Genomic DNA, 26,329 nt, shown 5'->3' with positions numbered 1-26,329 from the left:
CTGAAAAGAGTGCGAAGACTGGCTCACTTCATCCACGTCGCCCCTGAGAGGGGCGCCCTCGAGCCACGACTCCTCTCACGTGGGAAAGTGAGAGCAAAGCAAGCACCTGGCTCCCCACCCTTGTGAGCTGCTGCCCAGCAGGCCCCTGTCTGCTTCACCCTGCCTGGAACGCCGGGCGGCCAGCACAGATGACCAGCCTGGGGACAGAGAGCAGCAGAGAAAGGGTCAGAGGGCCACAGCAGCCGGCGCGCGGATCTGTCAGCTGCGGACTCTGCTAACTGGTGTCAGACCCCACCAAGCTCTGCCACAGACTCCATCTGATGCCTCACCTGCAGACCCCCACAGCTGGCTGCCTGTGACTGCAGAACCCCATGTGCGCCCCAGAGCCGGTGCCCTGACCGCCCCCCCCAACAGCATGCACAAGCCTTTGCACACCACACACGGACACCAGCAGCCGGCTTGACTGCGCTGCACTGGGAGAACGTGCACAAACTCGATGCCCGGGGCACATCCCCCGGGAAGGTAGACGAGAGGCTCTCAGCGCTTTGCCCGGCTTGTGAGGTCCAGAGAAGGAAAACAGCCCTAAGACTTCCTTTTGAACAGGGAATGAGCAAAGTGAAGTGGGTGCATCCATAAAAAATTTCTGAGAGACCCTCAGAATTTCTTGCCAGACTGACTGATCTTTCTCTCCCAAAGCCAGTTAGTAAAGAGTGGAAGAGATAATTGTTTCTTCAATGTGCTGGCAGCAACACAAGCCTTCAAGGAACACAAGAAAAATTGAGAAAACATGACACTAAAAAGAAACAGATCAAGTTCCTATGGCTGACCCCAAAGAAATGGGGCTACACAAATTGCCTGACAAAGATGTCAACAGAACCATCTCAAAGCAGCTCAGTGAGCTACGGGAGAATCAGACAGAGGATCAAATTAAGAAAACAATCCAAGAACAAAATGAGACGTTCAATGAAGGGACAGTAACCATCGTAAAGAACTGATTTCTGAAGCTGAGGAATATGACTGAACTGAAAATATGCCATAGAGAGCTTCCGCACCAGCCTTGATCAAGCGGAAAAGAGAATCAGTGAGCTTGAAATCAGAGCATTTGAAATTACGTGGCCAGAGGAACAAAAAGGGGAAAGAATTAAAAAGAGTGAAGAAAGCCTGTAGGACTTACGGGATGGCATCGAGGAATCAACGTAAGCATATGGGAGCCGCAGAAGGCACAGGGAAAGAGAAAGGGCCGAAAATCGTTAAAAGAAATAATGACAGAAAACTCTCCAAATTTAGGGAGAACAACGAACATCCTGATCCATGAAGCCCCAAGAACTCCAAATAGATCAAAGATGGAGAGGTTTTCACTGAGACATGTCATATTCACGTTGCCCAAAGTCAAACACAGAGACCATTTTGAAAGCAAGAAGAGAAAAGTGGCTTGTCACATACAAGGTCACCCCCATAAGACTATCAGTGTATTTCTCAGCAGAAACCTGGCAGGACAGGAGAGAGTGCAACGAAGTATTCAAAGTACTCGAATAATAACAACAAAATTAATAATTAATGCAAAATTTAAAAAAGCATTATTCACAGTATCCAAGTTATGGAAATAATCTAAATGTCCACTGATGGAATAATGGATAAAAAAAATGTGGTATATACACACAATGGAATATTACTCTGCCTTTATTGAAAAAGAAGGACTTCTGCCATTTTGTGCTAGTGGATGAAGCTGGAGAACATTATACTAAGGGAAGTAAGTCAGGCAAGAAAGACAGATACTGCATAATCTCATTTGTATGCGGAATCCAAAACAGTCAAGCTCACAGCAGCAGCGAGTAGAATATTGCTTGCCAGGGAAGGGGAGTGGTTGGTAATGGTCAAAGGGTACAGAGTTTCAGTTGTACAAGATAAATAAACTACAGGATCCACCACACAATGCAACACCTGTAGCTCACAATACTGTTCTGTATACTTGGCATTTGCTAAGAGGGTAGATCTTGTGTTAAGTATTCTCACCACACAAACAGTGATGATGATGTGGTGATGGGGATGATGATGGTGGTGGTGATGATGATGGTGATGACGGTGATGGGGATGATGATGGTGGTGATGGTGGTGATGATGGTGATGGTGGTGATGATGGTGATGATGATGGTGATGGGGATGATGATGGTGGCGATGGTGGTGATGATGGTGATGGGGATGATGGTGGTGATGGGGATGATGATGGTGATGATGGTGATGATGGTGATGGTGATGATGATGGTGATGATGGTGGTGATGACGGTGATGGGGATGATGATGGTGGTGATGATGGTGATGGGGATGACAATGGTGATGATGATGGTGGTGATGATGGTGATGGTGATGATGATGGTGATGATGGTGATGATGGTGGTGATGATGGTGATGATGGTGGTGATGATGGTGATGGGGATGACAATGGTGATGATGATGGTGGTGATGGTGATGATGGTGATGGTGATGATGATGGTGATGATGGTGATGATGGTGGTGATGGTAGGGGGAGGAAACTTTGGGAGATGATGGAATGTCCACTGTCTTGATGTTGGTGATGGTTTCATGGATGTACACTTTTCCCAAAACTCACTGGACTCTATAAATTAAATATGTACAGCTTTTCCCAGGTCAGTCATACCTCAAAAAAGTTGCTAAAAAAAATACATTTTAAGAAAAGAAAATGTTTCAGGCTTTGCAGTCCACGGGAATCTGTTACAGACACTCAACTCTACCACAGGAGCACTGAGGTGGCTGTGGACAATACGTAAGGGACTCGGCATGGTTGTGTTCCAGTAGAACTTTGCTTACAGGAACAGGAGGCAGCAGGGCTGGCCCAGGGCGGTTGGGTGCTGGCCTCTGAGACAGGGGAGCTCAGCAGTCAAAGTGAAGGAACTGCGGTGATTCAGGGTGACGGGTGCACACCTGCAACCTGATCTAAGTGAGACACTAGATGGGTGCTGCGTATCTCTTCTATGATGTGAGGAGCAACAGGAACCAGCAGTGTAGCACACACGCATGGTCAGGAATGCAGGTAAATGTACTAAAACACGCCCAAGGGAAGGAGCGGGTGGTGAACAGACCTGGAAAGCCCTTCGCCTCAGTGCACGGAGGCGCCCTGGGGGAGGGGGATGGACCACGTTTTCAGATGCAGGTCATGACCAAGGTCCTGGCGGCCACTTGGGTGGTGGGTCCACACGCCCTTCTTAGATTATTGACAAGTCATGGGTCCTGTTCTTTGCACCTGAGAGGCACTGGAAAGAAAAGAGAGGAAGGCAGGAAGGCAGGAGGGAAGGAGGAAGGAAAGAAGGAAGGAGGGAGGATGAAAAAGGAAGAAGACAACTGCAGGTAAAATGGGACAGTGGGGACTGGAGTCGCCCTCAGCAGCAGGCATTGGGGTGGCTTCCTCTTGCAAGGTTTCCAGCAGACGGCTGTTTTGCCCTGAATTCCTGTCCAGTCTGGGATCTTGTACTCAGAGCAAGGTCAGAAGGCAAGAAGCATGAAAAATGGCAACCCCATGGAGGTGGCCTGGCGGCAGGCATGCGGAGTGCGGGACCCCGGGGGCCGGGCCGGGACAGCGCCCTGCGCTCGGAGTCGCCGGGACTCGCACCCGTCACTGTCTGCGTGGGCTGTGCGGCTCGGAGAGCCTGCCTTTCATTCATTAGAGGGGTTTTTATCGGCTAAATGCTTTCCAAGGCTCTGAAATGCTCTGCGAGTCTTCAAAGGCTGTGGGAGGAAAGCCTGTTCGCCTTTCTCATTTATCAGCGTCCCGGGGACAGTGGCTGGGAGGACGTCGGTGCAAGTGGCTGTGCTCCGCTCTGGCCTCCGCACCAGCACAGCTCCGCTCACAGGAAAGGCGCGTCAACACGAGAGAGGTCCTGGGGCTTGTGTGCTGAGTCGTAAACTGTAGTGGTTGTGTTTCCTTAGATCAGGGGGACACTTCAGGTTTTTCAGAAACCCCACCACAAGCACGCTCTCCTTTAGTCCTGACAACGCCCAGGAAGGCTGAGCAGTGACGCGCTGGACCTGGCTCACGTCAGTGCCTGCGGGCAGACTGCAGTTTCCAGGAAGCCTGTGAGCTGCTGGCTGAGCACAGACGGTCTAAGCATTCAGTTTTATTAACTTACGACTTAAAATGATATGAACAGCAAAGGTAATGGAACATACAAAGAACTCCTGTAACTCAACAGCAACAAAGCCACTCGATTCACAAACGAGCAAAAGACGGGAATAGAAGTCTCTCCAAGGAGGGTGCTCGGCTGGCCGGCAGTCACGGGAAGAGGTGCTCGGCGTCGTCAGCCGCCAGGGAAACGCGAGTCTCAGTCCCAGCGAACCGCTGCCTCCCGCCTGCAAGGACGGCGGCGACGCGTGTCGGCGAGAGGTCGCGGCGGCCACACTCTGCCGGCGGGGGTGTGACCTGGTGAACCCACGGAGGTTTAGCAGCTCCTCAACGTGGTGAGCAGACTTACCACGTGACCCAGCGGGCCCCGTCCGAGGCACACACGCGAAGAGCTCGGGCCGGGGCTCAGAAAGGCTCCCGTGTTCGTAGCAGCACGTGCACAACAGTCGGAAGGTGGACTCGACCCAGGTGTCCGTCAGCAGATGCGTGAATGAGCGAGTGTGGTCTCTCGTACAAGGGACTGTCGCTCAGCCTTGAAAAGGAGGGAGCCTCTGACACGCGCTGCATCAGCGGTGAGCCTTGAGGACGTTACACTCAGGGACGCAAGTGGTCAACAGAGGACACACGCTGCGGTCCCACTTACAGGAGGTCCCGGAAGAGTCAAGTCCTTAGAGGCAGGAAGCAGAGGCTGGGGGCCCGGGGCTGGGGCGGGCGACGGGGAGGGAGCGTTTGGCTGGGGCAGAGTCTCGGTCTGGGGAGGTGAGCGTGCTCTGGACGGTGGTGACGGCCGCACAACAACGCGAACGCTCCTAACACCCCTGCGTGATGCACTTAGAACGACTTAACACGTATTTCCTGTTACACCCTAATAAGAGAAACTCAAAAGGCAGTGATGAAAACCCATCACTTCCTCATGATTCCAGTGCTTCCCACTGCATTCTGTTTTTGTAGGTTATAGCATCGGTCACTTCTGGCGGTCACCTGCGGTGCCTGTCCTCAGTCCTCGGGGGAACGGCTGCCCACACAAGCCCCACACAGAGGCCAGTTGGCCTCAGGACCAGATCTGCTCAGAGCTCCCCTTACGCAAGTGAAATAGGCTTTGAAGAAACGTGGAAAGTCAGCGGGGGTCAAACGTGGAGGCGGAGGGGCCCGCCCGCCCCCCGCCCGCCCCCCGCCCCACCCCCGGTGGTCCCTGCGCAGCTTTGAGCACAGATGTTTTACACGAAGGCTCCTGGAACCCCGGGGCTGCCTGTGCCCAGGGATGGCTGCGCGGGTGTGGGTCTGGGCGCCAAGCCCCCCCGGGTGAACCCGCTCTGGGGCTGAGCCCCTTGCACGGCCCTTGCTGGACACTGGTGGCCTCAGAGAATGCACCCTCCTGCAGAGATGCACGCTTTCCCTTAAAGAAATAGGTCACTTCCTGTGTGATGTTTTGTATTTCTGTGGTATTGGTTGCAACGTCTCCATTTTCCAGATACGTTTGCAGATACTGACTGGCATATATAAAACAGATAAACAAGATTACACTGTACAGCACAGGGACATGTATTCACTATCTTGTAGGAGCTCATGGTGAAAAGGAATATGAAAATGAATACCTGTGTGTTCATGTACGACTGAAAAACTGCGCTGTGCACCAGACACTGCCACAACGTTGTAAACTGACTCTACCCCAGTAAAAAAATTCAAAAAATAATTAAAAGAAAAGAAATAGATCGCTTCCTAAAGGGAAAAGAAACACTTTTATCCTAGAAAAGCAGTAAGATGCCGAACTGTACACACAAAGGACGTGAACGGGCAGTAAGCCAGGGGCCGTGTGAACACCCGCCGCATGTTCGCTGAGGCTCTTCTACCACCACTCACCCCTTTCCCCGACATTGCGGTTACGCATTCTTGTTTAGGACCAGATTCTACTGGATTTAAATAAATTAATGAATAATAACCCGCTTTGTGGTTCACAAATTGGGTTAGTCCTGGTTCTCCAATGGGGTGTGTGTGTGTGTGTGTGGAGATTTATTATTTGGAATTGGCTCACATGATGGGCTAGTGGGGGTGAGAACCCAGACCGGGAGACCCGGTGGTGCGAGCTCGTCTCAGTCCAAGGGCAGGAGGAGGCCGCTGTCCCTGCTCACAGTCGGGCAGAGAGAGTGAGTTCTACCCGCTCCACCTTTTTGTTCTACTGAGACCTTCAAGGCATCAGATGAGCCCCCCCAGGGGACCGGCATCTCTGAGCCCACCGCCTCCGATGCTCATGCATCAGGAAACCCTCCCAGACACACCTAGAGCAGCGTGTAGTCAGGAATCTGGGCTCCCCGTGGCTGGCCAAGTGGGCACGTGAAGTGAACCATCTCACGTGGATGACCTGTTTCCTGCAGAGAACACAGAAGAGCTAAAGGAAAAACTAAATGAACTAAAAATGATTCTAAAGGTTATTCGGAAGAATTTACGTGGAAGGAAATTTGAGGGGCAAACAGAGAGTAATGAAGAGTGATTCAGTGATTTAAATACTGGGTCATAGCGATGGGAGGGTCCCGGAGGAGGCTGGGAAGGGAGACCTCGAAAAGGCACTCTGAAGCCTCAAAGCAACAAAATCTTAGAAAAATGCAAGCGGAGACACATGCAGACCCCTAAAGGCGCACTTGGGGGCCTCTCACACAGGCGTTTTATTCCAGGAGGAAAGGGGCTCTAAGCCCCGACCCGAGATGGGGGCTGATGATTTCGGTCACCAGCTCGAAGCTTCTGCAGGTGCAGACTTCACAGGGAGTCAATGTATAAACGTAAAAGGCCAAACACGGAAGCCCAGGGCTGTGTGCGGGTCAAGCACCTGTGATCTGGGGAGCACCGGAGAAGGCTACGTGCGAACACATCAGCAGCGAGAGCGAAGCTACACACACTTGTGCCCAGAATGCTGCCCAGCCTCCGGCAGGACGGCCGCCTGTCGTTCCCCGCCTTATTCGTGTCCCCCTGAACATATGTGCTCAATATCGAGACATTTGTATTACAAGAGAAAGCTCTGTTTGGCCGCGGAGGAGCAGGCTTCGCGTGCTGCGGGATCGGGCTTCCTGCCTTTCACGTGAAATGGGCGCGTCTGCGCCCACGAAGGGGACCGAGCGCCTGCGCCTCTGCTTCCCTGTCTTTCTCTGATTTTGGAATCATGTCTTTCTGTGCTTTCTGCCCTAATCTCCGCTTTCAAACAAACAAATGAGGCAACTCACTGCTTGGAAATTAACTTTTCCTCCTGTAAGTTCCTAACATTTTTGAGGGAGAGACGCTGCGACTGCAGCCTTCACTCGCTCCCTCCTGTTTACCTGCTCAGAACATCTGACTTGGGTGCTTTGTGTCTGTCTGTGCGGGGGTGTGAGTGAGTGTGTCTGTGGTGCGTGGTGTGCGGTCCGTCTGGGGTGTGGGGGTCTGTGTGTCTGTGCGGGGTGTGTGTGTGTCTGTGTGGGGGTGTGTGTGCATGTGTGTGTGTCTGTGTGTGTGTGTCTATGTGTGTGTGTGTGTGTGTGTCTGTGTGGGGGGTGTGTGTGTGAGGGGTGTGTCTGTGTGTGTGTGTGGGGTGAGTGTGTGTGTGTCTCTATGTGTGTGTGTCTGTGTGTGTGTGTCTGTGTGGGGGGGGGTGTGCTCACAAACACAGCTCTAAGCAGTGATGCGCCCTGGTCCTCGCCCCCCGCCTCCCCGGCTCCGGGCGCCTGTGCTGAGTGCCCCCTCGGGAAGGACAGTGTTGGGACAGCACGAGGCCAGGCCCGCCCTCCAGGTCTGCCATCTTCCCTTCCGTTGCCCGCCTCCTCATTCTGTCTGTGTTTGGCGGTGACGCTGCGCAGTCACCTGCTGCCCGTGTGCCTGTGTCCTGGGCGTGACTTCCATGGCCTCCAAAATGGAGTCATTTCCGTCACAACCCACAAAGCCGAGCATCTGCTCCGGGACAGTCGCTGTCCTGTGTCCCTGCCACACCATTAAGGGGGTGTCCATATGACCCCTGAATCCCTTGTGGGGAAACTGAGGCAGAGCTCGGTTCAGGAGCTGGTGGTGGGGCCAGTGAGTCGGGAAGGCCCCTCCCCCACCTGTCCCCCCTGTTTTGTGCACTTGGCTCCGCCCACCCCGGGGGCGGGGAGGCGGCTGAGACCCTCCCACATTTCTTACCTCTGTCGCGGGGGACGGACCCTCACGCATGTCTCCACTGAGGGGCTGTGCGAGGGGCCCACGCGCCCCCAGGCCTCCCGCCGTGGAAGGTTCGATCCTCTCTAGGGCCAAGCCTGGGGTTCACGGAGCACGACCCACCGGGCCAGGGGCGGCTCGTGGCGCCGGGTGGGTCTGCGAGCCCGTCCCCAGGGGAGCGCCTGCAGGACGTGCAAGGTGGTGTCCAGGACCGGGAGGAAGCGGCTCCGCCCGGTTCAGAGCTAAGCCTCCTGCTTCTGCCCTGAATTTGCGGGAGCAGGGAGTTTATCGGACATTTCCTGTAACACCTGAAAAATACTCATGCTCTCCATTTAGTTACTGCTTCTCGCGCATCTGGCTCCCCAGGCCAGAATCTCAGAAGGAAAAGAGACAACGTGGAATCCAGGAGACTCTTCCACCAGGAACCCCCAGACGGAGGACCCCTGCTCCTCACCTTTCCTTCTCAGCTGCTCCTGTGAAACCTGCTTTAATGTCAAAACTGCGTCAGGAAAAAGCGTCCAACATGTGGGAAAGGGCAAACTCAGGCCCCAGGCACCCTCAGTGGGTGTGGGTGTCGTTCAAGGGCCCTTCGGGACGCATCAGGGTCCGCATGGCGGCGCCTCGGCTCACCCCGCATCCGGGGTCCTCCACCGCGGCTTCCTGGAGACAGAGACCGCTTGCTGATTGATCGCAGGAATTAATGAGAAAATACTTACAGGTTGTTTTTTTTTTTTTTTTTTTTTTACTGCAGTCTTTAATTCAGCCCCCCTTTAATGCAGAGCTGTGCATCTGAAGTCACAGGGCCAGGATTTCTGTGCCCTAAGTCAAATGTAAATAAGACAAATCATCAGACACTCCTTTTCTTTTTCTTTTATCTGCTTCTATTCCTATGCCTCTAATCAATTGCTTCAGGGGAAAAAACCTTCCAAAATAAAATGTACTGAAGATCTTTCTTTTCTTTTCCTGGAGTAATTTATCCAAAACCGTTAAAATCATTGAGTTCACAATCGTTACCTCCTAATGGTTCCTGAGCACGATCCTGCCCTGCGGCGACTGACGTGGAGGGGAATCTCCGCTCTTTTCCTCAGTCTTGCCGAATCCCAAGGTCAGCGCGGGAGCCACAGCCACACCGGCCCGAGCTCGGGTTCACAAAATTAATGGCCTCATTAATAGAAATCATTATTAAGCCACACAATTAACATCTTAGAGCAAAATTCAACCTTTAAATAAAACCCCTAGATGGGCCAGTGGATGGATTTAGCAAACATTTATTGAGTTTCTGCACAGCGTTCACCATTCCCGTCCAGATAAAAGTGCTTGGTACAAACTGCCTTTGTCTCAAAAGGGGCAACTGAGAACGTCCTTAGAGAAGAGGAGTCCGTGATGTGCATCAGGAGAAACACAAGTGGAAGAGGCTCAGAAGAGTGTCCTTGTGTCCAAGCCACACACCAGGGTGCCTCCTGGTCTCCTGTGCAAGGTCATCAAGGTCATCACTGGCTGCAAGGCGGGGCCCCGAGCCGCGCGCGCCGGAGTCACCCGTCATTCCCTCCCGGTGTGGCGGCTGCAGTGCGACCCGGAACTCCCACCTGAAGGGTGCAGAGTGCGCTCACCCGTTGCCCTGCAAGGACGCTCTCCCGGGGAAATGACAGGTGAGCGCAAAGAGGTGTGTGTGTGTGCAAGCGGGCATCTCTCAGTGACAAGTCAGAAAACAACGGAGCAGCCAGCAGCAGCGGAGCGGTTACGGGAAGAACGGTGCGCGCTTGGAGCCCGGCCCCACGTGGGCGCTCCCCGCGGAGCATCGACACGCACGCGTGCTTCCTGCCTCCCTGACAGAGCCGCCGCCAGAGGGAACCGTCCGTGTGGCTGTCTCGTGGAAAACAGTCCACGCGCCCACACACGCGTACGTGCGCAGACCCAGGTCTGAGACCAACGTGGGTGAAGAAGCGCCCTTCTGGGATCTACTTCACAGCCAGGGAGGCAGGGTGCCCCTGGCCGAGGGGAGGCGTGAGCTGGAGGGTGGGAGGGCGCAGAGAACGGAGACCCCGCCGGAGACCTCGGTGCCTCTGGCCGCAGGAGGCGGAGCAAGTCAAGAAGGGCCCCTCCTGGGTATACAAAGCCTGCGGCCCGCCCCCGCTCAGGTGTCAGCGCGGCCCTAGGCACACAGAGGGCCTAGCGAGGCCCCTCCCCACGGGGGCCGAACTCAGCGCCTGGTGCCCTGTCCCCCATCCCACTCCCTGCCAACGAGGTGAAACTCACACAGCACTCGCGCTTAGCAGGCAAGAGGCATGAACACCCCTGGAACCGAGTCCCCTGCGAAGGGCACCCTCCCTGTGCACCCCTCCGTGCTCCGACGGGTCCTCCCTGCTTTGTTTCTGCTCTGAATGGAGACGGTCTTGCCGAGCATGCTTTTTCTTTAGTTACACCCCTTGGAAAACCTCATACCAGCATTTTCTTTGGGCTCGGGAAGCCCCCAGATTGGGGGAGATGGCGTGAAGCTTCACCCCCTGCCAGGAGGACGTGGGTGGAGTTCAGTGTCCCTTGCAGACTGCGCGCCGGCTCCTCTGCGTGCGAAGGACCCTCTAAGGGGACCCTGCCGTCCCTGGGCGCTGTGAGGGTTAGGGAGCGAGGGCCATCAGTCCAGCTGTTTGTTCTGTCTGAAACAGTTACGTCTCCAGCAGTTTCAGCTGCCGCTTTGTGACCGTTCCTGCACCGCATGAACACGCACAGCGGGCCCGCCGAGCTCCCCGTTCACAGGGTTGGTCGCACGGCGGGCCTCCCAGCCCAGGGCCGCGCTCTCCACCCCAGAAGAGCCCGCGGCCCGTCTCTCTCTCCCTGGGCGTCTTCACCGCATGGAAGACGGGGCCCTTTCCCGAACTCGGAGGCAGCCACCAGGGTTAGGTGACACGTCTCAGTTTGACACCAGTGCTTCCAAAACCGTGGGCTGTCGCCGCGCGTCCTGCTCCCTGGGCTCCTCTTCTGGCGTTAGATCTGGCGCAGGGAGTCCAACAGATGCTGTTAGTGACGGTCACTCGACGCCCTGAATACGGTCACAGCACGGGCGAGCGTCCTTTCGGCAGCTTCTCCCCTTTGGCCCCGAGCTGTGGTCCCCGGGCTCTCAGACAGCCGGCAGTAGAGTGCGCGGGGCAGCTGCCCGATGACGAGGCTTCCGTCCACCTCCCTCCCAGGGCCGCTTCGCAGCGCAGGCGCCCGGCGCTGCTCCTCCCGCGCTCAGCCCTGCAGGGAAGACCCACGGCTGGTCAGCCCTCCGCCGCCAGGCGCGGTGTTAGGGGAACGCCTCTGCCTGGGTGTCACCGCTGGGTGTGTGAGGGCGCCCACCTGACGGAACGCTGCTCGCGCAATCCCGGCAGCACTAACAGAAACGGTGCCCGAGATCTATATGCGCGTTGGCGGAGGCGTGGCTGAGGATTAGACCACCCCTTTAAGTGTGCTCATCAGTTTTAAAATCAGGGTCTGACCACAGGAAAGCTAAATTGTTTATACGAACAAGTCTCAGATCCAGGATTCCTGGAAGTGGGGGCAGCCCCCGGCACGCCGTAACCCCCGGGGGAGGCCCTGTGCCGGATGCAGTGGCCGCCAGCCGCCGGGCCAGCGCGCAGCCCTCGCGGTGGGGGGTCGCATCCTCTGAGTTAAGCCCAGAAGCCTCATCTCTCGCCCCTCCTGACTTCTGGAGCGACGGGAAGTAAGACAGACGGAAGGACCAGAATTCCACGTTGAAACCTCGCCCAGAGGGACAAATGCTCGCCCTCGGCGACGTCCTCACAGGCGTACAACGTAGATGCCATCATCAGGCCGCGCCCGCAGCCGAAGGAGGGCTTTTTCCAGCTCCCCTCATCCCAGGAACACGGACTCGAGCGCCTCCCGCACTCGGCGCCCTCACACAGGCGCAGAGTCGGGCCACCTCTCAGGGAGGACCAGCCAGCGCCACGTGCCGGGGCCACCACCCTGCCCACAATCCGTTTCTCTGTTGAGTAAATCTGGGCTCCCAACAGTCACCCCCTGTGCCAAGTCAGAGGATGTTGAGTCATCTTCCTAAATAGAACATGTCTCTTGAAAACCCTGGGTGCTCGAGCCCCGGAGCACACAGGATGGCAGGAGGGCTCGGGACCACGCGTCCCCCGGAGGACGGAGCTGATGGAGACCTGGCTGGGAGGGGAGCTCGTCTGGGCCGCGTTTCTCTGTGATCACGAGAGGGAAGGCGGCCCGGGCTCTGATGTAACCCAAAGGCTGAATCGGGTCCAAGTGTTCTGTGTGCTCAGTAAATGCTCTTCCGTAGTGAGAAATTCTCCTTCAAACCAGTAGGAAGGGATACAGAAACCAATTACTGCTCGGCGCAGTTCAACTCAACAATGAGGAAATGCTTTTCATCTGCAGCTTCCCCGGGCAAAGCCCCTCCCCTGCCCCCTGAAAGGCAGCAGCCGGCCACTCACCGGGGAAGACGCCAGGAGCACTGCACCTGCTCCTCCACTGCAGGGGAAGCTCCTCCTCCAGACGGAACAGCTCCAGGCTGGGCAGGGATGCCGACCCTCCCCGGGGACAAGCCCACCCGCACCACGCTCTGGGGCCACAGACCTGCCCTGTCAGCCCCCCGCTCGTACGAACTGAGGCTCTCAAATGCTTCCGTCGAAAGAGCAGGGTCTGCGTGATGAGTCACCACAGGAGGTGCTTCCACCTGGAGGAGATCTGAGCCCTGTGCCTCATTACAGACTCAACCCCACAGAATGTGCCCTCTTGCCAACAGGACAGAGTCGGCGCCATTCCAGGTGGGGGGACAAGATTCCGCTAGCTGTCGGCTGGAACTTACGTTTTAGGCAGTGAACTCCTGACTTAGAGGATGAGGCGTGTCTGTGAAAGCCTCCATCAGTGCTGGTGACCCAGCTTACCCCCGGCCCCCAGGCGCCAGCGCAGAGCTGGACCACAAGTCTAGAGGGGTCAGCCTCCCCTCTCTGACTGGCTTTGCAACCAGTCAGGAGATAGGAAAGGAGTTTGCTGGTGGCAGATCCAATTACCATCACTTCTACAGGAAGGCTGACTTCTGGAGAGCATCCTTCAGGGATGCAGCCCCCAAGCCCATCCTTAAATCCGCTCCCTGCCATCCACCCGGGCAGAGCCATGGTGGGCCCTGCAGACAGAATGCCCACCTTCCACCCCGAAACTCGCCCTTTCTCAAGAAGCAGCAAAACACAAGCCACTGGTCACAGACGCGGAGATAGACAGGAGGGGCTGGACACGCGTTCCCCGGGCTTTACTCCAATCAGCAGGGTCAGCCCACTCCCTCCAGGGACCAGGGGGAGGGTCCAGGGCCGGAAGTGAGAAAGGTCCCCCACCTCCAAATCCAGGTCAAGCCAACCCTCCAGACACCTGGTGATTCAAGGGCCCAGGTTAGGGACTGAAACAGGCCAGACGCGTGGGCAGGCGGTGGCGGGCAGACAACGAGCCTGCGGTCTCCGGACTTTCTCCTTAGTTACAAGAGACCCCGGGAAGCCGCTCAGACCACCCGGCCCCACCCACGCCCTGCCCCTGACAGACAGGTCGCGCAGCGGGTGGTGACAGGTCACCCCCTCTGCTTAGGCTGTGCCCCCCCCCCAGGAAGGAGCCACCCCCACGGGGCCCAGGACCCTGCAGCACCACGGGCTTAAGTGGCATCTCTCTTATTCATAGGTTTCTTGCTTAAAACTTCAAAAAGGGCTTCTGAGCCAGTTAAATAAACATCCAGCCTGTGCACTGAAGGCAGCAAGTGCCAATTAAGACTGTTTGGGATAAAAGGACGTAAGGACCCTCAAGCCCAAGGCAGCTGGGGGAAGAGCAGGAACTCAGGAAGGCTGTAGGAGCAGCTGGATCCAGGCGCTGGCCACCCCGGCCTTCACCTGCTCGGTCCTTCCTTCGCTCTTTGGCCAGTGTCCTTCTGTCTCACACAGGTGCCAGCTGACAGTTCCTAGGTTTGTACCTTCAGCTTCCACTGCTAGAACAGAAATGCTCATCCCAAGGCCAAAACCATCTTGAAGGAACCTCCTTGTCCAGGGTGGAGTCAGACGGTCTGCAGGGCCAGAGGTCCCAGAGGTGGGGGCTCAGCTGGGCCCCCAGAGTGGGTTCATGAGCACACGCCCCACAGAGAGGCCTGGACGCCACCCACCAGGCCTGCGCCCACCCCTGTGTGGCTCTAAGAGGCTGCACCTTCGTTCCCGGAGGATGCGTGAGAGGAGGGGGTGAGGAAGGCCGTGGGTTTTTAAAACCCATTATGAAGGGTCATAAAAGAAAAGTGTTCCAGACCCACTTGTCCTGGGGGTGGCCTCGCACACTCCATGAACATGCCCGAGGTCACCTCCTAAGCACCAGCGGGCGGGCGGCACCGAGGCCCCCGAGGTGATGGCTGGGCCCGCAGGGTAGATGGCGCTCTGTCCACAGTTTCCAGGTCTGGGAGTCGCCCAGTCACCCCCACAACGGCAGACACCTCACCCAAGTCCACAGCTGGGGCTCCATCAGGAGGGGGGCCGAGGCGGCAGACGTGAGAGACACCAGGCGCCCGACGCGGGATGAACGACCCAGCCGTCCCAAGCGGCGCTGGGCTGGGTAACTCCCGTCATCCTCCACCTGGGGAGGGCGTCCGCTTCCCCGTGGTCGCCCCGACTGCCTGCGCCAGCTTGTCACCCGTGAGATCCAATCCGCGTCAAGTCTGGTCCCTGGACCAGGTGCACAGGCTCCGTTCCCCAGCAGGCAGCCCCGAGCACGGCGCTTTCCTGCCCCGGCGTGGGGGCCCCCGGAGAAGGCCCCCCCCACGGGCTAAGGGGGCCGGTGGAGCTGAATCAAGTCATTGGTGTCTGGATGCCTCTGTGCGGAGAGCAGCCCGTCCGTCCGTGGGGGGTAGTGTGGCTGCTCAGCTCTCGGCATCACGGCGCCCGGGGCCACGGGCTCCCGGAAGGAGGGCGGGGCCTCCTGCTGGCCCCGCCCCGAGCGCGGGGGGTGGGGGGTGGGGTGGGGGGAGGGGAGGCCCCCCCGAGACGTTCGCTAAAGGGGGAGCAACGCAACAGAAGCGGAGGGCGCGTCCTTCGCCCCTCGCTCGGTCCCGTCCCAGCCCCGCGGCCGGCACCCGCCCGCCCCGCCCCAGTCCTCCCCCTTCTCCACGCCCGGCACACTTTCCGCAGGGCTCCGCCAGGCTCTCCCTAACTTCGTCGCACCTTCTAGCTGCTCAGCTCCTGCGTGCGGCGGAGGGGTGGCTCGTTCTGTCTCCATGAAGCCTCCCGAGGCAGGCCCTGGGACGCGGGGGGGGGGGGGGGGGGGGAGGAAGACCGTCAGCGCTGACGTCCCGGGGCGTTTCCGTCGTGTGTCCGAGGAAGCTGAAGACACTCAGGCAGGCGGTGCTGTGTAAGTTTTGGCGTAGATACTACGCAACCCTGGTGTAAGTGCTTCAAGAGTAGAAATGACGATTCCATCTAAACCGCAGAAGGATCGAATCAGTCACCTGCGAGGCGAGAGTGCCGGGCGGGAGGGGGGTCAACAGGGGCCCTCCGCCAGGGGGCCTGACGGACAGCCTGCCGTGCCGCTGGCCACCGAGCGCGCAAGGCAACACGCTTGCTCGAGAAAGCCTCTCTCTGTATAGATAGACAGAGATAGGTAGATAGACGGACAGGCAGACAGACAGACAGATGAGGACGCGACCCAGTGCTGCTGACAAGAGGCAGAAAGAGAATGACTCAGAAGGACGGCAGGCGAGGTGCGCACTCACCAAGCAACACCCAGCGGAAGCCAGGCTGGCACGGCCCGCCCGGGCACACCCACGCGGAGCGGCACCCGTTACGGAGGAGGAAGAGCGTCACCACGGCAGCAGAAAAGGGACTGTCCTTGAGAAATCTCAAGGAGAAATAGGCACACACACATCACGGCGAGAGGCGTCACCACAACTCAGTGACAGAGGCTGCCGAGACAGAGGCTGGCAGAGGAGGCTGTGGCACGTAACGAGCAAGCCTGATGCAGCAACCGGCCCGAGCCGCGCACCTCAGGACAGCAGGGGCACGTCAGCGCTCGCGGGACAGTCAGACACATTCCAGCAGTTCCTGGAGATCGGTGTTTACAGAATGCGTCCTCTGAACATCACGCATCAAAGTCAGAAGTAATTGAAAAAAGCCCCATAAACACGGAACTATAAAACCCATTTCTAGGGGAATTTACAACAAGATGCCGACAGAAACGCTGCACCTGAAGACTGCGGAGCACGGACGAAGGGCTGAGCTCTCTGCGGGGCTCGGACGGGACCTCTTCCCGGCCCTCGGGACGCTCTCTGCCGCCTGGAGGGGAAGCAGCCACGGACCACACCTGAGTGCACAGGTGAGTCTGTGCGCCGGTGACACCTGCACTGTGACACCGGGGGCGGGGCTGGGTTTGGCCCAAGGAGTGTAGCTTCCTCATTTAGAGGAAAACATAACGTTTAATACATATAGTTTATTTTTAATATTACATTGAAATATTTTATATTAAAAATAAACTATTATAATTTATATCTAAAATAAAAATAATTTTTAAAGTAAAAATGTATTTTATCACATATAAAGTTTGTAAATGTATTATATTGTATATGTATATACAGTAAGAAAAATAAAAAATAAAGATTTACTAAAACACCAGAGAATAACAAACAAAAAATAAACAATTACGAACTTAAACTAATGAAACAGGAAACAAAGAAATAGGGTCATGAGTACCAAAAGCTACCACTTTATCAGCACAGCAGAGCAGACGCTGCTCTGGCAAGACTGATGGAAGGAGGGAGGGGGCCACAGACAGACGTTACTGAGAGAACGGAAGTCCAACCGCGGGAAAAATAGAAGCTTAAAACTAAGGCAATACTACGAACAACTTTAACTCAATAATTAAAAACACGTAACCAGAGTGGAAATAACTATGAACAACTTTACCTGAAAAATTGAAAACCATCATCAGAGTGGTTGATTTACAAAGAATGTACCCAAACTGTTTCAAAAAGATGCCAAATACATAGATATGTAACCGTTAGATGTAAAAAGCGGCTTACACTTTTAACTGGCATTTCTGCTTCATAACCAGAAAAAGAATTTCAAATTTCCTCTCAAGGATCAGAAAACTCCCGTTTTATGTCAGATTTTTAAGAAATTAGGAAAAAAATGTTACCAACTCTTTTCATGAGGCTACTGTATCCTTGAGATCAAAATTAGATGTCAATTATACGGCGAAGAAAAAATTTTTAATTTACTTCTGTAACTAAATTCTGTTGCGAAAAACGTGTCACAGATCTGTGTGACAGCAACCTGGATCCAGGCGAGAGACCCAGCAACACCGGGAGAGCAGGAGAACTCAGGTTTATTACACCAGCGGGCCCAGAACAGTTAGCACTCCAAGCTCTGGGCCCCGCCTGTTGGGTTACACAGGCTTTCATAGGCTGCCAGTCTACACTTTGCAACATCATATGCAAATAAGGTATAACAGAAGTTGACCAACCAGGAACAAGCTTCGTAGGAATAGACCAATCAGGAGTGAGAGAAATGACCAATCAGGAGTGAGAGAAATAACCAATCAGGAGTGAGAGAAATAACCAATCAGGAGTGAGGGAAATAACCAATCAGAAGTGAGCTCAGGGAACCAATAGCATTTTAGGGGTAAGTAAGCCGTTTCAGAGGCAAAAAGTGAGATAGGGCCTCTGGGCCAGGGAACTGGATGGTGTCAGCACGAGAGTGGGGGCTCTGCTGCGTTTTTTGGGGGGCTTCCCACCTCAATTCAAAATTCACTAATAAAAGATAAACCAACCAAACGTAGAAATGTGTAACAGGACGCGTGGGCCCTTCCCCCGACGTCCGTCAACCGCTCCCTCGGCCTCTCTCACGCCTGCACTGACGTGAAGACAAACCTGTATTTAATACATATGAGACATAGAGACGTTTTCTTTGATCTACATGTTCGTTATTTTTCTTCAGATTGTAACCCACGTCTGTGGCCTCTCCCTGTCCCGGGGTCCCGGGCCTCATGGGTAAACCTGCCCTGATTTTAATGTTGTAAAATGTTCGAAAATAGTTCTGGGCAAAGAATGCTTCATGGTTTTGGTTTTGATTTTATGAAGCGATTTTCTTTCCTTTCTCTTTAAAATTTTTTATTGAAGTGTGGTTTATTCACAATGTTAGTTTCAGGTGTACAGCAAAGTGATCCAGTTATACAGATACACACGTGCATTTCTTTTCTCAAGATTCTTTCCCATTAAAGGTTATTACAGGCTATTGAATCCAGTTCCCCGTGGCTGCAGTAGGTCCTGCTTTATATACAGCCGTGTGTGTCTGTCAGTCCCCAGCCCCAGACTTGTCCCTCCCCACCTTCCCCTGTGGTCACCGTAGTTGGTTTTCTATGCCAGTGAGTCTGTTTTTGGTTTGTAAATAGAATCTGATCTGCAGGTCAGGGCCACCCCCCCCCCAACCCAGGAGGTGAGTCAGAAGGAACGTCGGGAACAGAGCGTCAGATGTCTCAGAGGAGGCTTTCCCTAGATTGTTCTCTTGGCCAAGCGCACGTTTACGTTTCTAAAACCAGCTCTGCGGGCAGCCACTTAGGAGGCGTTTTCCTGCAACAGCGGGGGCCCTCGTCCCCCTCGCAGCAGGGGCTCTGCCCCACACAGCCGCTCTGGGACAGCAGTGGGGGGACGCTGAAATCATCGCCCTGGAAGCCAGGTGGGGGCTCAGGGTCCTGGGTCTTGGGGTCCACCCTGAAACGTGGCTTTGGCCGATGCCACGTTTTAAAGGAGAAACAAACAACAAGAAGGCGGGGCGGGAGTGGCCAGGCTCAGCTCTGCCACCAGCCCCGCTGCGGGGGCCCGGGCGGGAGGGAGGCCAGCGGGCTGCTGGGGCGGCACTGGAGGGCTCCCCGCCCGCGGGAGGACAGGCCCAGGCTGCCCTGTGTGGCCCCAGCCCCCCACGGCCTGGAAACCGACCAGGGCTGGCACCGCTCTGCTCCCCGAGGGGGCCTGGGTGTGCGACACGTGCAGGGAAGCGCCTGCTACTCCCTCAGGCCAGCCTGCGGGGTGGCCGGGCGGAGAGCGGAGCTGACTGATGGGGGAAGACGTAGGGGTGCGAGAGGAGGGCCGCGCCCCAGAGCTCAGCTCAGGTCCTGCCAAGTGAAAGAACTCAAGAGGAGCCACAGGAGTGAAAGCAGGTTTATTCAGACACAGGCTCCGTGGACTGAGTGCAGGCGTCTCACTCGGCCGGGAGGGCTGCAGGCAGGTGCGGGGGTGACAGTGTCCAGGGGCTCGGTGACTTCATATGGTGACGAGTGGGAGGACTGTTCCCACCACTCCGGGGAAGGGGTGGGGCCCGTTCAGGGTCAGCCTCAGAGCCATCAGGGCGCCTGTGGGAGCGCCATTCACATGCTGATACACCACCGGGAGCAGACCAGGAAGGTCACGGTCGCCTGGGGGTCAGCTCCCGCCATCTTGTGCTGACGGCTGTGCCCTGCCCCTTCCCTCCTGTCTCAAAGTCTCGGAGGAGCCAGACCCACACGGAAGGCCCCGGGTCTGCTCCGCCAGGGGCAGCCTGGAGACCTCACAAAACTGCTGGAACGAAGGAAGAGAAGCAGAAGAGATGACAGCCAAGAGCAAGCCCTCGTGGGCGTTTGACACACAGGCGCCACGTCCTTGACTGCTCACCCTGGGGGGGTCGCTGTGCGCCCTTGATGGGCCTGGCGCTCTGTGTAAACCAAGAAGGTGACGGGAGTGGGGCCCTTTGCTTCCGAGCTGCTCCAGAGACCAGGCATGGCTGGTCCCCACTGTGTGGCCCCAACCTAGCCGGCTCGGCCCCTGGAGCCCGGGCGGCCACGGGGCAGGAAGCCCAGCTGCACGGCAGACCTGGGCGGGGGGCAGCCAAGAGCTGCACGGGGCCTCCCCCGCAGACTCAGGGACGGGGCCTCTAGGCGCGAAAAGTGAAGTCTTACAAACTGGAAGAAATCAGAGGCCGTCTTCATGACCTAATAACTCGGGAAGTTCTCTTATGCACAATCTGGAACAAAAATTTTTTAAATGACCTTGAAAGGAAGACTCCTGCACTGCCTACCACAGCCCCCGGGAAGGGGAAATTCAAACCACAGACGGAGAGGTGCCTGCAGTGCGGTGACACCCGAGAAAGTGTATCTGAAACACGCAGAGGGTTCCTGTAAGTTAGGAAGCAAAACCCAGTCGTCTCAGCGGGCCCCTGGGTGGAGGACAGGGTGGGTCGTCCCAGAGAAGGGGATTTGGCGACCTAGCACAGGACGCGTTCTCTGTTCATCAAGGAAATCAAAATTCTAAAGACGCCGCATTGCAGCCCAGGGTGAGCGGAGGGCAGGTCTCCGGTGAGAGGCCCCAGGAGCTGGGGGTCACGGGGACCCCAGGGGAGCAGCAGAAGCCAGCGCCAGCCCCGTGGGGGACGGCGACGGCGTCTCCTCATGAGGTGAAGTAGAGCAGGAAGGAGGGTCCCACGGGGCCGGCTGTCAAAGGCGAACAAACCTGCCTGAATGCTGTTGCTCCTCAGGTGGGACGTGACGCAGCTAAGATGCACGGAGGACGAGTGTAGCAGCTTTGACAGCTCTCAGAGGCAGGTTGGATTTCTTTCTTAAAGCAACGTGTACAGTGAAATGTACAAATGAAACTGTTTATCTGGTTTGCAAAACACAGGAAACCTAAGCCCACCACGCAGATACGTACGAAAACCTGGACACAGGGAAGTGGGGAGGTGAGGCCGCACTTGCTCTGGGGCTCTCCCGGCTCCAGGCAGAGGTCCCGGACGCAGACGGGATTCGGGGCGAGGGTTCAATCGCGTTTTATTTCTTAGGGAAATATTTAAAGCAAATATTTCAAAAATGACTAAATCTGAGTGTTAGGAAATGGCTGTTTGCTGTATTATTGACTTTCCTCTAGAGTTGAAATGTTTCATTTTTAAAAAGGTCAGAAAAAATACTGTTTATATACTTAATAGAGACTTCCTAGCTCCTCTGTCACCACAGAGAAGGGTCCCCGTCCCTGCCCAGGGTGGCTGGGGCGACGAGGCTGGCGCCCAGGTTGAGACCAGAACCGGACTCCTCCCCAGTTCATGCTTCATCCCGTGTGTGCGTGTGTGCGCGTGTAGATGCATGTGTGTGCGCATGTGTAGATGCGTGTGTGTGTGCATGTGTTTGCTGCGGTGGTTCAGCAGTCCCCACCTGCCTCCCCTCTGGAATGAGGCCCACAGGAAGGGGACACTGTTGGGGGCTGTTGCCCGTTGCTCAGGCCCCAGGACCTGGGACAGTGCCTGGTGCTCGGTGGATGCCGGGTGACTCGTGGGTGAGTGTGCACGCGTGCGCCCTGCTGTGTGTCTCTGCTCAGTCCAGTTTCAAATCTGTCTTATGACCCGGGTTTCCTGGAGACTCACCTGCAGTCACGCAATCTGCCTGGCTCAGAGCCCCTGGCCCCCAGACGTGTCCTCACTGTGTGCTGTCTGGTGGCCCCACATTCCCGGAGACACATGCAAAGGCCACCTGCCACACCCCTCCAAGCTGCTGACATGGGCCGGGCGGTCTGCCAAGAAGCCGCTGCAAACGGGGGAGCCACGGGGCGAAGCACAGCGTCCACCTGCGGGAGGTGCAGGCGACAGGGAGGCGGGGGACCACGGAGAGGTGGGAGGACCATGGGGAGGTGGGAGGACCATGGGGAGGTGGGAGGACCACGGGGAGGCGGGGGACCACAGGGAGGCGGGGGACCACAGGGAGGCGGGGGACCTTGGGGAGGTGGAGGACCACGGGGCTGTTTGGCGTCGTCAACACGCCCACCTTCAGCTTCTTAACCCCCAGATAAACCAGCGACACTTGCACGTCTAGAACCTTGAATTGAACCGGGTCCAAGAGTGGGTGAATGCGGCTGAGTTAGGTACATGGTGAAACGGGAGGCTTGCCGAGCCCACGGCAGCACAAAAGTTGGGGGAAGAAAGGGTTTAGAAATGCCGAGGGGCCGAGGCGGGAGCCACACAGCAGTGAGAACAGAGAGGTCGAGTAAGGGGGCTCGAGGACTGGAGACACCGAGACAGACGCGTGTACCCAGAGATGCTGGCCATTTCCAAAAGGGCGCTGCACGCAACACGGGCCATCACTGCAGGCGAGGGGAGGCCGTCTCACACGGAGTCAAAGGGACACAGAGGCAGGGGCAGCAGGTGCTCCCCGAGCCTCGCACGGTCCCCAGGAGGCCTCCGGGCGCCGGGCTGCTGGGGATTTTGGAGACAGTGAGACGGGCAGGGCTTGGCTGCTTCCGCGAGCCTGTCGGGCCGGCGACAATGTTCAAAAGCTGGAGATGCGGCAACTGAAACAGCTGCGAGGTTTTCAGGGAAGTTGCCCAAAACCACAGCCACTTACAGCTTCAGGCAGGAGACAGCGGGGTCCGTCTCACGCTTCCACCGAGGCCGTGGGAAATCCGCCCTCGCCCAGAAATGGCCACGCTGGCCCCTGTCCGCCCGGAGGCTCGTGGCGGCTGGTGCAGCCGTGTTCTCCAGAACAGGCTGCACCCGCGTCCCCGGGCATCGGGGCAGGGGAAGCGAACCCCACTCCGCCCGTGCGCGCAGCGCCCCGAGCACCCGCCCACGCCCACCCTGAAGGCCACCGCCTGGGGACATGCAGTTCCGGGTCCCTTTCATCAGTGGCTCCCCGTTGCCCTCTGGACTCCCCGGCCCGGTCGTGCACCCGGGCAGCCCTCCTGGGGCCTCCCACGCACTGCACATGCCTCTCACCTCAGGACACTGGCACCTGCTGTGGTTCCCGCTATCAGGCCTCCGGTTCCCACTCTGCGTGTGGCTGGGCCTCTGCTCTCAGGTGCAAGGTTCAGGACGCTGACTGGGCCCCCAGCCGCGCTCTGTGCTCTCTGTCTCCGCTCTCCTCACTCTCAGTGTTGCTGTGGCCCGTGGGCTGGGCCGCTGGCCTGTGTGCTCCCTGAGGCAGATCCTCCAGGCACCTGTCCGGTGGCAGGGCCGAGCATCCCGCCTGTGCACAGTGCCGCCTGCGTCTAAGGGACGGGCCGAGACTTCCTGAGCCTCCAGAAAACTGATGTTCACCCGGCCCTCCCTGCGGGGGCTCGGCGTCTCCAAGCCTGTTCAAGGGTCCGCTGTCCAGGGCCTCTGACCAGGACGCAGAGCAGGCTGGGCCCTGGGAGAGCCTTGGGCACACCCCAGGTCACTGGACTCAGCACGACCTTCTCCAGCCCTGGGGCCGTGGCATCCCGGAAGGGCCGTCGGCCTGGGGTCAGCGTCCCGCTCCCAGACGCCAGGGCGGGAGCGCGCCTCTCTCCACATATGCTAATGAGCTTCCAGGAAATGGAAAAGAGAACAGAGAGTACTTAAAAGAGTTCTTTTTATAGCTCTTCAATTTATGTGTATTTATCAACTACGTACCCATCACTAAAATCTCTTTGGAGGGTTTTCAAAAATTAAAGAATTGCGTCTAAAAATACCGACCTCGGTATTCAGCGCGCAGGGATGGCTCCTGGGTCCCAGCGACGTCAGGGTGAGGGCGCGGCAGCCCGGGACTGCGCGGCGGCGGGGACGCAGGAGAGGCGTCCCCCCCCCCCCGGGGCAATAGCCCTGACGTGACCGTGCCCGATTTGGCAGGCACAGCAGGAGAATCTGAAGTCCACGCATTCTCTCCACTTTTCCATGTTTGTCTGTTCCCTGCATGAGCATTCACTGCTTCGACAAACACTGGGGGCAGCCCCACCCCGGCGCCGGGCAGCCGTGGGGTGGACGGGGCGCCCCACCCGCGCACGGCCCTGGCCGCTCAGAGCCTGTGCTGCGCCAGCCGGCCCCTTAGAGGATTCCGTCTTTCCTTCTGTGAGAACTGCTGAGAAGGGGGAGGGCGGCTCAGTGGGGGAGCGCCTGCCCAGCGTCCACAGGGTCCTGGGCCAGTGCCCAGCACCTCCATCACGAAAAGTAATGAGTACACCCAACTACCTCCCCCACAAAGAAGTTAAAGATAAAAACTGTGCTGGGATTTTGAGATTTGCAGATACTAGCTACTATATATAAAACAGACTACATGCTTCCTCTGTACAGCGCAGGGACCTGTATCCAATATGTTACAGTAACTTACGGCTTAAAAGAATATTCGTATGTCCCTGTACGACTGAAGCGTTGTGCTGGACACCAGAAATTGACACAACATTGTAAACTGACTATATGTCAACAAAAATAGATACATAAATTTAAAAAATTTAAAAACTGTCGAGGAAAGGACGGCCAGGTGCCAGCAAGTTTGAGGGGCCCTTGCTGCACCCGGGGGCGTGGGGCCGCCCCTCCCCGCGCGGGGCTCAGGCTCAGAGCGCGCGGCCCTCACCGCAGAGCTGGATGCGGGCGGCTGGACATACGAGGACAGACCCTCCCTTCTCCTTTCCTCGGGAACAGGAGCCGAGCTGGGCTTCCCGAAGGCCAGGGGCCCCTTGAGCCCAGAAACGCAAGAGGGCCTGGTCTTCAGAAGCATTGTCCCTGGGCCAAGGGAGGGGTGCTGAGTGCAGGAATCGAGGTGGTGACCTGGACCCAGGGGTCCCTGGCGCTGGGGGAACCAGCTGGGGAGGCCGGAGCCTCAGCCCAGGGAGGCCACGCTGTCCCCGTGGTCTCCAGGTCTCCAGTGTCCTCAGGGTCACAGCCAGGAGGGAGGGAGGGATCCGCAGGTGCTGAGAAGTTTCTGGAGGACATGTGGCCGTGGGAAGCTCGCATCTTAAATGCAGGAACCAGCGGAGGTTGCCAAGGAGGGCAGGGCTGTCCCTCCTGGAGTGGGCGCAGACAGGAGGTGAGATCACACCTTCACTCTGTCCCCTGAGGGTCAGGGAGCTTGAGCTGGGGCGGGCTTGGCTTTCCAAGTGGCAGGAGTCCTGGGGGCCTGGGAGGGGATGCAGCTGGCCCTGGGCATTCAGCAGAGGATCGAGGACCCGCAGCGTGTGGAAAAGTAGTGGACTCCACGTGTCCTCTGAGCTCAAATCAGACATTTGCTCTGCAGGAGTCCCCTCGGGGAGGTGGGCAACGGGGGACATCCAAGGTGGAAGAGAGGGGAGTTCTGAAGAGTGGAAGCCCCATTCACAGTTCGAAGTGGTCCCAACTTGACACTGCAGGCTCTCTGGGATGGAGGGGTTTGTCCTCACCGCGGACGCCACGGCGTGGAAGCACCAGGAGCCTTGGTTCTCGCACAGCCCACCCCCTGGGTCTTGCTCACGGATCGCTGGCTGCGGTGCACCTGCTCACAGCGCCTGCTTGGCCCTAGAGGTTTAGGCAGTTCACGCTGTGTCCCCCAACATCTCTACTGGGGCAAAAAGAGGTGCCTGCGCCCAGGAGACCCCCAGACGGGCATAGGGAGGGGGGTTTGCCGGGCCTGCCGCCTGGGGTGCCCTGTGGTCTGATGAAGAGAGACCTGGCCCATTTGCAAGGGGACTCGGGAGACCTCGGCCACCCACCCTGCTGGCAGCTGCCTTGGCATCTCCCACAGTCCTCTGCCTTCCTGGGCCCTTTCCCTGCACACACAGAGGGCAGGGTGAACCCCGAATCTGTGAAGAGCCTGGAATCTGTGGTGGCACCGCCTGGGAGGCAGGAGACAGGCCTAGCCCAGTTGGCCATGATTAGGGGGACAGTCCTGCCATCTCACCCCTCCCAGCAGGCGCGTTCCTGTCCACTGGTCCTCCAGGAGCCCACATGGTACTCGGCAGCTGTGCCAGGTGTGCGGGCAGGGCACTCGGACCACGGCGCCCCGCCCAGCAGGCAGCCACAGCGGCTCACCTGGAAGGCACAGGGCCGCTGGGCCTCAAGAGCCGTGACGGTGAAGCATTAGGGGCCGCAGAGTCAGGGGTGTCCTCTGGGCAGGTGCCGGGGTCGCGAAGACTGTTCCCAGGGAGAGGAAAGACGAGAAAAGACCTGTCCTGGTCTGTATCTGCTCCTGAAATCCTAAGATCTTGCTGCATGTGCCCGTGTGTGTGTGCACGTGTGCCTGTGTGGGTGCGTGTGTGCCTGTGTGGGTGCACGTGTGCCTCTGTGTGTGTGCACGTGT

The 26,329-nt window shown here is 57.2% G+C and overlaps 1 long non-coding RNA gene across 10 annotated transcripts; it reads right to left on the bottom strand.

Moving 5' to 3' along the window:
* Positions 1–19,456: 19,456 nt before the first annotated feature.
* On the bottom strand, positions 19,457–24,245 carry LOC123617485 (uncharacterized). 10 transcript variants are annotated; one of them, XR_012511014.1, is made up of 3 exons: positions 23,758–24,228; positions 22,667–23,606; positions 19,457–22,570 (listed from the first exon to the last, which is right to left on the bottom strand). It is a non-coding gene; the product is annotated as an uncharacterized LOC123617485 (long non-coding RNA). The 10 variants fall into 10 exon arrangements; XR_012511017.1 differs by having other exon boundaries at positions 19,457–22,518; XR_012511016.1 differs by having other exon boundaries at positions 19,457–22,515.
* Positions 24,246–26,329: the final 2,084 nt, after the last annotated feature.

Source organism: Camelus bactrianus, chromosome 12, assembly GCF_048773025.1.
Source record: "Camelus bactrianus isolate YW-2024 breed Bactrian camel chromosome 12, ASM4877302v1, whole genome shotgun sequence".
Classification (NCBI taxonomy): domain Eukaryota; kingdom Metazoa; phylum Chordata; class Mammalia; order Artiodactyla; family Camelidae; genus Camelus; species Camelus bactrianus.
The sequence above is the reverse complement of the archived record's forward strand: the minus strand, read 5'-3'. Positions and strand labels throughout refer to the sequence as shown.